Source organism: Lupinus angustifolius, chromosome LG04 (genome assembly GCF_001865875.1).
Source record: "Lupinus angustifolius cultivar Tanjil chromosome LG04, LupAngTanjil_v1.0, whole genome shotgun sequence".
Taxonomy (NCBI): domain Eukaryota; kingdom Viridiplantae; phylum Streptophyta; class Magnoliopsida; order Fabales; family Fabaceae; genus Lupinus; species Lupinus angustifolius.
In genome coordinates, this window is record NC_032012.1 from 16,001,589 (window position 1) to 16,012,748 (window position 11,160).

At 33.2% G+C, this 11,160-nt stretch overlaps 1 pseudogene; it reads right to left on the reverse strand.

The window, feature by feature from the left end:
• Positions 1–10,113, reverse strand: part of LOC109344652 — a 58,710-nt pseudogene extending 48,597 nt beyond the window's left edge.

The following is an 11,160-nucleotide window of genomic DNA, read 5'->3' on the forward strand; positions in this document are numbered from 1 at the left end:
AAGATCTTTCATTTCGAAATTCTTCGTTAGAAATCTCTTGGTCTCATGCAATAGTCCCATATCACTGCTAGCAAGCAGTATATCATCGACATATAATATCATGAAGATAAATTTACTCCCACTGAACTTATGGTATACACAATCTTCAACTTTATTTGCCTCAAAACCATACGAGGTAATAACTTGATGAAATTTGTGATTCCATTGACGAGAAGCTTGTTTAAGCCCATAGATGGATTTCTTTAATTTGCATACCATAGACTTTGAGCCATCTGACACAAAGTTTTCTGGTTGCACCATATGGATCGTTTCCTTAATGTCACCATTAAGAAACGCAGTCTGATGTAGCTCTAAATCAAACTGAGCAACTAGTGCCAATATTTTTCTAAAAGAATCCTTCGAAGATACTAAAGAGAAGGTTTCTTTATAATCAATGCCTTCTTTCTGAGTGAAGCCTTTAGCTACTAGACGAGCTTTATATCTGTCAATATTACTCTTTGAATCCATCTTGGTTTTAAATATCCATTTACAAACAATAGGTTTCCCACCTTCAGGTAATTCGACAAGATCCCAAACGTCATTATCATGCATAGACTTCATCTCATCCTTCATGGCATCAATCCACTTTTAAGAGTTAGAACTTTTCATGGCTTGACAAAAAATTCAATGGATCATCTTCTGTTAACCCAATGCCATCCTCATGTTCTTGAAGAAATACAATATAATCATCAGGAATTGCACTTCTCCTCTCTCTAGTAGATCTCCTTAATGGCACTTCTACTTCTTGAGGTTGTTGAATTTGTTCTATGGGTACTTGAGGGAGAACCTCATTGTTGTCTTGTTCTAAAATATTGTCAGGAACAATATTCTGAACATTAACTTCTATTACCGAATTTATTCCTTGAATGGTAATAGGCACAAGAACTTGTTCACAATCAGTAACCGGTTCTTCCTCAAAGACAACATTCCTTATGTTCTCTTCCTTCCCAAAATCAACTTCCTCAAGAAATCTTGCATTTCCCGTCTCAAAAAAGAGTCTTGAAGTGGGATCATAAAATTTATAGCCCCGAGAGCGTTCAGCATAGCCAAGGAAATAACAGCTAACAGTTCTAGAGTCCAGTTTTCTTTCATGCGGTCTATAAGGCCGCGCCTCAGCTGGACAATCCCAAATGTGCAATTGTTTCAAACTTGGTCTTTTATTAGTCCAAACCTCATATGGGGATTTGTTAACTGCTTTACTTGGCACCCTATTAAGGATGTAAACTGCAGTCTTTAAAGCTTCCCCCAAAGAGACTCTGGTAAGGAAGAATGACTAATCATACTTCTCACCATATCCTTAAGAGTTCGGTTTCGTCGCTCAGCAACACCATTCATGCTAGGTTTGCCTGGCATACTGTATTGCGAAACAATTCCACACTCTCTGAGGAAAAGCGCAAATGGCCCTGGACGTTGTTCTCTTGATCCATCATATATGCCATAGTATTCACCATCACGGTCAGATTTGACAGGCTTAATTTTCTTTCCAAGTTGAAGTTCAACTTCAGCCTTGAAAGACTTAAAAACACCCAAGGATTGAGACTTCTCATGTATAAGATATAGGTAGCCGTACCTAGAGTAATCGTCTATGAACGTAATAAAATAATGTTGTCCATTCCAAGAAGCCATAGGGAAAGGACCACATATATCCGTATGTATTAGTTCTAAGACATCTTTAGCTCTTTCAACACCTAATTTCTTTTTGTTTGTCTGTTTTCCCTTTATGCACTCAACACAGACCTCAAAGTCTGATAAATCTAAAGGGTCAAGAATTTCATCCGACACAAGTCTTTGAATTCTTTGTTTAGATATATGACCTAAACACTTGTGACATATGGTGGCTGAACTTTCTTTTAATTTTTGTTTTGTACAACGTGAATTTGTTTGCAGTATTTCATTAGTGGAAATGGAAACATCAAGCATATACCAAAAGGCTACTCGTCTCCGCCTTTTCATTCTTGGCAAAGACTTGTTCTATTTCTTCAAGGAACTTCCTTGCACTTTCACCATCAGATATAGAGCCCCGAAACGCATCTGGAATAGAGCGTTTCATGATCATCAAACACATTCGGTTAGAGCGTTCCCATTTCTCAATTTTAGCCTCATCGAGGTTTTCCGCAGTGGAAATGGGTTTCTCCACACGAAGTGCCAGATCCAAATCCATACAGCCGAGAATGATTTCTACGGCTTCCTTTCAGACCTTAAAGTTTGTCCCATTCAGCAGTGAGATGTTACTTATTTGAGCAGAAAATTTTGCAACATTGGTAAAAGGCACTAAATCCATATAACAAAGAATTAATAATATGTTTAAATCTAAACAAACAAGTCATGTAATATATTTAAAACAAGACATGTTCACATAATAGACTTATCACAAGATACCTAGCACAACATAAATTTCTAGTCTTTGGACAGAGAAATTAATTTGTAAGTGGTACTCTCAATGTAATGATCAAATATTAACAATTAGTTCTGTCAAATAATAGCCTTTTCTTTGGAGCGACTATTATTCACATGAAAAAAACTTTATAATTGTTACATATTTATCATCACATGTATGTTATTATTTGGCCAAATTGTGTCTTCCTTTGGGTCGAACACAATTCGCATAAATAATATCATATTCATCTGTGTAATTCAATTAATTTCCACAATAGAGGTTACTTTGGCAACATATTGCATCAATTAATCCAAAATAATTATCAGACAAAAAAAATTAAAACATGGGTCCATTACAAAAATAAGCACATAAATAAAAAATTAGATGCACTATAGATTATATATTAGATAAGCTTAACCAAGAACATAACATTCTCTTCAAACCTGTCATATACACATCATTATACCATTATGTGAAAGTTTAGCTTGGCCTAGTTCACGTATGGTAGATCCTAAAGATACATAACTCATTCTCCATTCAATTATGTAACACATCAAACCAAGAGCTTGCAAATTACTATAGCATAATTACTATACTATAACCGGCCAAAAGAACCAGAGTTCATCATATTAACCCACTGACTGCTGAATTTAGCAAGCTGCAACCATTACATAACCGTAGCCACCCAAAATGGACAAGGAATGATGTTTATTAACCTTTACCGTAAATTGACATTAAGTATAAGAGAACATGACAAGGAAACTTCCAAAACAATAATGCAATGAATATATATTAAGCACACTTCTCAATTAAGAGCTTGTGAAACTTTCAACAATAGAAAAAATTCAAGTTGTTAATAGCCAAATACATTCACAGAACTGTTACTACAACTTAAAAAACACAATAGTAATAGCAATGCAACATGCATTTGGTTTCAAGATCATATTGTGACAATAAAACATAAATATGTTCCTTTCCAGATTCGTTCTAGTAATCCATAGCAGCAATCAACAAAAGTAACAAACAAGAAATTGATTTAAGTCATATATTTCAAGACAATTATGCAATAATTAGATTGCATAAATTCCCAAATTAAACCCTAAATTCTCAATCTTTATAACATAATAGCGGAAGCATAATTCAATAATCCCAAAATTAAAATTAGGGTTCATACAAAATTGGGGAAAACACCCTTAATGGATAATCATAAAATTCAGAACCATGCTCTGATACCACTTGTTGGAAATTCCTTATGATTGGTGAAATATCAATCCTAGGATCTTGAATTTAATGACACACATATATTAAACAAAAGGGTGCAGTGTCATACCTGAATCCATGTTCCTAGATGTGTTCCTTTGATTTGCGTTTCTGAAAGAGGGTTTGTGGTATGATGGCCTTCCTCAACCAAATCCCTGATTCCTCTTGGGACTTGCGTTTTCACTCTGATGGGGAGAGGAGAAAACTGAATTTGATTTGGTGTATTCGGGACCATAACCTTCCTGATGTGTTAACTTATAGGGTTCCCATTATCCCCTATGGGTTAACCTGGTGGGTATCCACCCATTAAGCTCATATCTGTTATAACCTTTTAGAAATCTAAGGGGTTTCAGTAATTAGATCACTTATAATGTAACCCCGAAATTAAATAACTGATATCATTGTATCAAATATATGATGCTCACCTTAATTAGAAATTTATAATTTGTAACACATATTACAATGTCTGTATTCTTTATCACTTCCACAATTTGGTCATCTTAAGTTCACTCTGTGTTACAATATGAAAAGAGTAATGATATATTCTCCTACTAAATCCTCCTACCTATAAGAAAGTGATATATGTTATTTTTCTTACGTGTGGGAGAATAATCATTTTCCATAAGAAAATGAATACATACTTCAAAAACATTATCTATTTTCAAGCATATACAGAGAGAAATAATTAACCACAACAAGGATGACACCCATGTGTAGGTACATGGGGTGAATACGTGGTTCAATATACAATTACTGTTATTCGATTAATAAAGTTGTTCTACAATTTTCCTCACTTTTTAATCGAAGAACTTATGTCTTAATCAATTAATTGCTTCTGCGTATAATCAATTAACCAAAAACTTAATCGTTTAACCAGTTCTTGTTTCTTACAAACATGTTTTCTTCAATCACCAAAATACGAAGACTTGACTAAACTTGTATGCATGAATAGTTAATGTACAAAATAAAATATGGAATTAACACACGATGATATAAATGTCAAGTTAAGTAAATCAAACAATGCAAAAATGTAAAGAGTTAAGGGATAAGGAGAATGATCCACGTGCAAACCACATTTTTATATGTAGGAGGAAATTCTTTATTGATAGAATATTTACAACTTAAACATCTGGCAGCTATTGTGATCCAAGAAAAGTCTCCATGATAATATTCTAATGAATCATGTATTAAAAAAATTTAAAAGTATTAATGTCTCTAGACTTTTGATGCAAATTAAAAAAAATAAGATTTGAAATAAAGATGGGGCCAAGTATGTCGTAAAATGATCACGACATCTCAGCTAAAACATTATTATCAACAACATTATTTTTAACCTTAGTCCCAATAAGAAATAATAAAAAATAAAAAGATTGGAAAAGAAAGGAAACTCGGTCCTCTTAGGTAAGGAAGATTTAGAATTGAATGAGAGTGTGACATGTGGTCTTAAACAAATATTAATGGTACAAATTTTTAACTATTTATAAAAGAAAGATTATACATCACGAAACTAATCTCGCATTGTAGTAATACATTCTCCAATTCAGGAGAAGATTTCAGCTTAGAAGAAAGATAACTCACACCTTATGGTTTCAACCATACATAAAACTTATATGACTTTCTTTCTTTTTTCATAAGGGAGGAGATCCAGTTAAAAAAAATTACTCTATATTATAATAAAATATCTAAGAATATGTGACTTTGATAATTATTATACAACTATATATGTTTTAAGAACCTTATGTTAACTTGTTAACCATAAAGAATCAATCTTCTATGTTCCTTTCTTTCTTTTCTTCTTATAAGTAGTGTTATAAATAATAAAATCAGTCTAGCATCAAAGGACTTACTTCACCTACCTTCTAGTTAGGAAGGGATGAGAAGAACCCTACTCTATCATAATTATTGGCATAGTTTCAGCATCAGCTGTGCAAATTGAGAGTCTTCATTGCTGCATTTTTTCCTGCATCAATGTTTCACCTTATTATTCTTTTGAAGCATGATCCAACTTGCAAACTCATTGTACAAAGTTTGATATTTGAATTGCAGTAGGACAATTGCTAAAATAATGTTGCTTTCTTTATTTGAATTTTTTTTAGTAAGTTTGATATTAAAAAATTGCTTTTAATTTCATTACCTTAATTTGATGCATTATGTTATCAATAGTAATTGTTCAATTTCTTAGTATTACATTATTATTTTTAATTAATATCAAGTATTGATTTCCTTTTACTTAATAGGATAGGATATCAGACGTATCCCAAGATCAAGTTGTTACTTTATGTGTTTCATTAGAGGTATTAACTCAACCTAATGATTTAAATGGAAAAGTACATAAAACTAAACATTAAAGAGGAGCACATGGTTTGGGCATATGATGATATGTGATTTGAATATTATTTTTTTACTAAAATTGATGTATTTTAATTTTTCAACCATCTTATGTGATCATATTGCGAGAGGCTTTGGGCATGAAGGTGGTGAGGAAGGATGATAGGCTAGAGTACAGGGGATAACCCTATAGCTAAGGAAGACAACTTTAGTCTCGAATAATGCCCCAAAAATGACCTTCAAAGATATGAGATGTAAAAGTTTTCTTGTGCATCTGAAGTAGGAAGTCTAATGTATACTTAACTTTGCACATGTCCCGACATAAAGGAGTACATGCTTACTTATTAGAGATCTGAGAATTTAGAGATCGTTGAGTATTCTGACTCTATTTTTGCTGCATGTCAAGACAACGAGCACTTCATCTTTGGATATGTTACATTGGTTGGAGGTGTTATCTCTTGGAAGTCCGTTATCTCCTTCAATCATAGATGCGGTGTTCATGGCTTATTTTGAGATGTCAAACCATGATATATGATTGTGGAATTTTGCCATTGGCTTACGTGTCGTTGATGGCACTAAAAGACCACTAAGAATTTATTGTGACAACAAGTCTATGGTACTTTACTCCAACAATAATAGGAGTTCTACAAAGTCAAAATTTATTGACATCAAGTTTCTCGTTGTTAAAGAAAGTATTCAAAATAGACAAATTTTCATATAACATATAGGGATAAATTTTATGCTAGTTGATCCACTGACTAAGGGTTTGATACCTCAAGTATTTCATGCACACGTCGCTCATATGTGTATTGTTCCTTAGGATACCTTAGTTCTGTGGGAGTCTATATATTTTGTGATTTACTTTGGACGTCATCTGTAACTTTATGCATAACAAAGTTGATGGTTTATTGTTCTATTTTAAACTTGTGTATTTGTTTGTAAATATTGTGTTACAATTAAAGATTTTGGATTAATCTCAATAAAGAATAAAGAATGACTAGTTGGAAATAGATATGTTTGAGATCACATTGCATGAAATTCTCATATCACTCATCCATTTTGATCTATTTCATTTAGTATATTAATATTATGATCATCATGGTCGAGTCACGCTTGAAAGTGATGAAGGTCATGGTGGCTTCATAGTTGATATATAAGATGGACCAGATTGTATTAAGAAGAAGTCTAAATATAAATAGCATAGGATGTGCGCCTAAAGAATACTTGATCTAATTGTTTTGGGAAAAATATGAAGCCCAAGTGGGAGATTGTTAGAAATTCATAATTTCTAATTAAGGTGGACATCATATATTTAATGCAATTATATTAACTATTTATTTTGGGGTTACAAAACAAGTGATCTAATTTCTCACAATCCATAAGACTTCTAAAACTGATAACGGATATGGACTAAATGAGTGGATACCCAAAAGGCTGGCCTATAGGGAATAATGTGAACCCTATAAGTTAACGCATAAGGAACGGTTATGGTCCCCAAGACATCAAATCACAGATAATTTGTACCTTTCTCTATCAAAGAGAAAATGGAGGTTCCATAAAAAAATCAGGACTTGGTTGAGGTCATACCAAAACTCTCTCCAAAGGCATGCAAAAGTAATAGATCTGAGAAATATGGATTTAGGTATGACTTTGTATCCTTGTTTTATATTATATGTGAGAATCATGAGATTTGCGATCCTAGGATTGGCATTTCACCAATTATAAGGAAATTATAACACAAAAATGATGTTGGTCGTAGACCTTTTTCCTATTTTTAGAGAAGTTACACACGACGCGAACCATAACCGGACTATCAAAATTTTATTAAATTTGTTTAATAATAAAATAATTATTTAATTTTAAGTGGGATAAAAAAACCGATCTATAATATAATTAGTTCATAAACAGTTTTTGAACAAGGACTAACCACAACTTAAAAGCCAATGAAATATCACATCATGTTGAAGTTGTGAGGAAAAAATAGTTTTCGTTTTTTTGGAACAAGGTTGACCCTTTAATGCCAGTAGAAGAGACTAGAATAATAAACCTCAAAAGGATTTGTTTGTAGCACTTTTATTTTATAAGCAAAAGTATATAAAAAACAGGCACAAGGGGTGCCAACCCAATTACATCTTACAAAGAAGAAGAATACAGGTATAGGGATCAATACACCATTGTGCAAAAGTAAAGGAAAAAGATCCCAACTTTTTGGAAATCCACAACCAAGATCTAATTTGGATCAAGTCCATGATCTGAATATAACTAAAATTACCCCCCTAAAGATGATGTCATTTCTCAACTTCCAAATAGACCAGACTACAACAAACCACATCATTCTCCACTTGAGAGGGGGGAAACTTAAATAGTAGAGCCAATTACCCAAGGACCCAAAACATGAAGAGAAATGAGCATAAAGTACGCAACTTGTGCCCTCTCTATATGATAAAGCATATCCACCATAGGAGTTCGGCTACTTTCCTTAGTAAAATGCCAAGCAAATGTATCATTCTTTCTTTTTATCTCCCATGCATTGTGACTTCTATGGTTAAGATTCTGATTTTGTACTTAATGTAAAGATGTAAAATGAACACGAATAGATTCAGTAATGGAGCTTTTATAGACCTTCTTTTCTTTTTCCTCTTTAGTTGTGGCTGCTGCTTATTGGAGTACGGAATTGGCATGAAAAGAGAGGGGTTTTGTGAGGATGATTTGTTATTATTCTCTTTTCTGGTTTTGTTATTGTTTCCACTCTCTCTTTCTCTAGCCAAGAGGGTTCAGATCCTCTCCAATATTGGACCCTCCGCTATTAGGAATGGAAATCATTTGTCTCATTTTAGGTGTCCCAATCCAATTAAAGATTGTCATATAATTAAAAAGAATAATATAAAAGTATAAAATAACTTTTGTATGTTACTTGTTGGAATGTGATTGGTTTGAGACAAAAAAATAAGAACTTTTTGGAACAGATAATTTTTATTCCAATATTGGGTAAAGATACTGACATATGGGACAATCAAATGTTTAATGACCCAGAAGGGTTTTGGTTTTAAATTGCATGTGTTGTAGGGTTTGGTTGGTCATCGGGACCACTAGGATGGTTGGTTCCTAATAGATTTTTCCACCGGAAAATAGATTTAATGCGCAAAGTTTTACAATTGCAGTGAACTTTTGGAAAATTTATGTGGGTAGTGTAGTTTGACTACACTATTCCACGTTTAGTATAGGTTTTGAATTAATTACGGGAATGTTGTAGTTTTTAGGTCTCGTAGATAGGGTCCATGATTTTACCAAAGTCGTGAATGCAAAATGCGATTTCCCACCAATCTCGTGGACCTGAGCCACGACTTTCTTACACACTCTCTCCTCAAGCAAAGTCGTGGATACCATGCACGACTTCCATAGTCGTGTACAGTATGCACGAGATCGAATGGCACATGGTGAGTTTTGAATTTCCCTTTTACACGAATATGGTTGGGTTATTTATTATTTTAGGGGTTAGTTTTATTGATTATAGTGAGATTTTAAAAAAAGTTAAGATTTATGATTTTTAGTGAATAAAAATAATATGTTTAAATTAAAATTGTAAAATTAAATTGAATATGATAATTTTACTAAAGTGTTAGTTTTATGAAATTTGGTTAAAGTTTTTGATATTTTTTAACATTTATTGTAGTAGTTATTTAAAAATAAAATGCATAAATTAAAATAATAAGACAATTTTATAGAAATGAGATTGATAATTGTATTAGGAATTTGAAAATAATTACATTTAAAAAACAGAACGAGAATAGAAATTACTAATGGTGTCTATGAGATGATGTTCCACATCCAGGTGTCTTCCTCCTTCGAGGTGGTTGGACTCATAGTTGTTGTTGTTGTGATTGATGTTGTCTTGGTTATCCACTTCCACCTCTAACTAGTTGTGGCTCCTCCTCATCTTTGTCATCATCATCTTCATCGTCTTCGTCAGTTTGTGAAGGCATTGTCGGTTGATAATATTGTTGAAAGTTAAATGCTGACAATGGAGTATTTGAAGTAGTACCAAACATTAATGGCATTCCTTGAAATTGCGAAGAAGATGCTAAGTGAGAGAAGGAGAAGTCACTCATTACTCTGAAACCTTCAAACCTAAAGGGTTGTTGTTGTTGTTATTATTGAGGAGCAGAAGTTTGAGTATATGTCTGCGGATAAGTATCCGTCTGAGTTTGACTCTCATAATGTTGTTGAAACTCATGTGGCACGGGCATTTGAAACTGTTGTGTAGGAGGAGCTTGAGAAGTAGTTGAGGAGAAGGTGATTGAAAGTAGTTGAGGAGAAGGCGATTGAAAGTAGTTGAGCAAATGCTTCCATCATCTCATTGCAGTTTAGGTAGACGTCATTCAGTGACTGCAATGGATTTGGAAACACATTTGTAGGAGCACACCAATCCCGAATCATTTTAATAAAATTGAACTGAAAAAAGTGGAAAAAATTATAATGTTAGAATATCTCAATACAATTTAAAATAAATTAGAAATAGAAAATTTCTGATTCTTATCGATCCGGCCGAATATGCTTCGTCTGGAGAGATATATTTCCTTGTCCTTTGTAAGTACCATTGCATATACTATAAGTACTTATACAAATGGTGGTCATCGAGAAAACCATTTACCACATAGCTTTCCTAGTTATTCCAAATTTGAATCCACTTGTTATGCTTTTGTGGCGAGTTGTAGTCATTTTTCCCATGTAGATCCATCTTGTGTTGTTTCTCCAGATTAATTGGATCTTTTGTGATGGGTTGTTGTAGACCAAATTGCCTCATAACCCGATCAGCAGCATGCCACTCAAGAATATTTGTGGATACACAAGTGTGTCTTCCACTAATTTTTCTAATCTCCAAAATATCATATTTCACACTTTTCAATGTCTGAATTCTCCATTCACACTCAGAACCATAATATTTACATTTTGCAACATATCTATCTGACCTAGACTCATCCACATGGTAATCAACAGAATTCCTAATCTGAAATTTTTTACAACATTTATTGCTACTTCCTTTGATTCAAATTGCATACCAACAAAAAGATCATTATCCACATCATTACTTATGTCAGTACTTCTATATGGAAAATCTTGTCCAGACTGATAATCAATGCTAACGAAAAAAGATG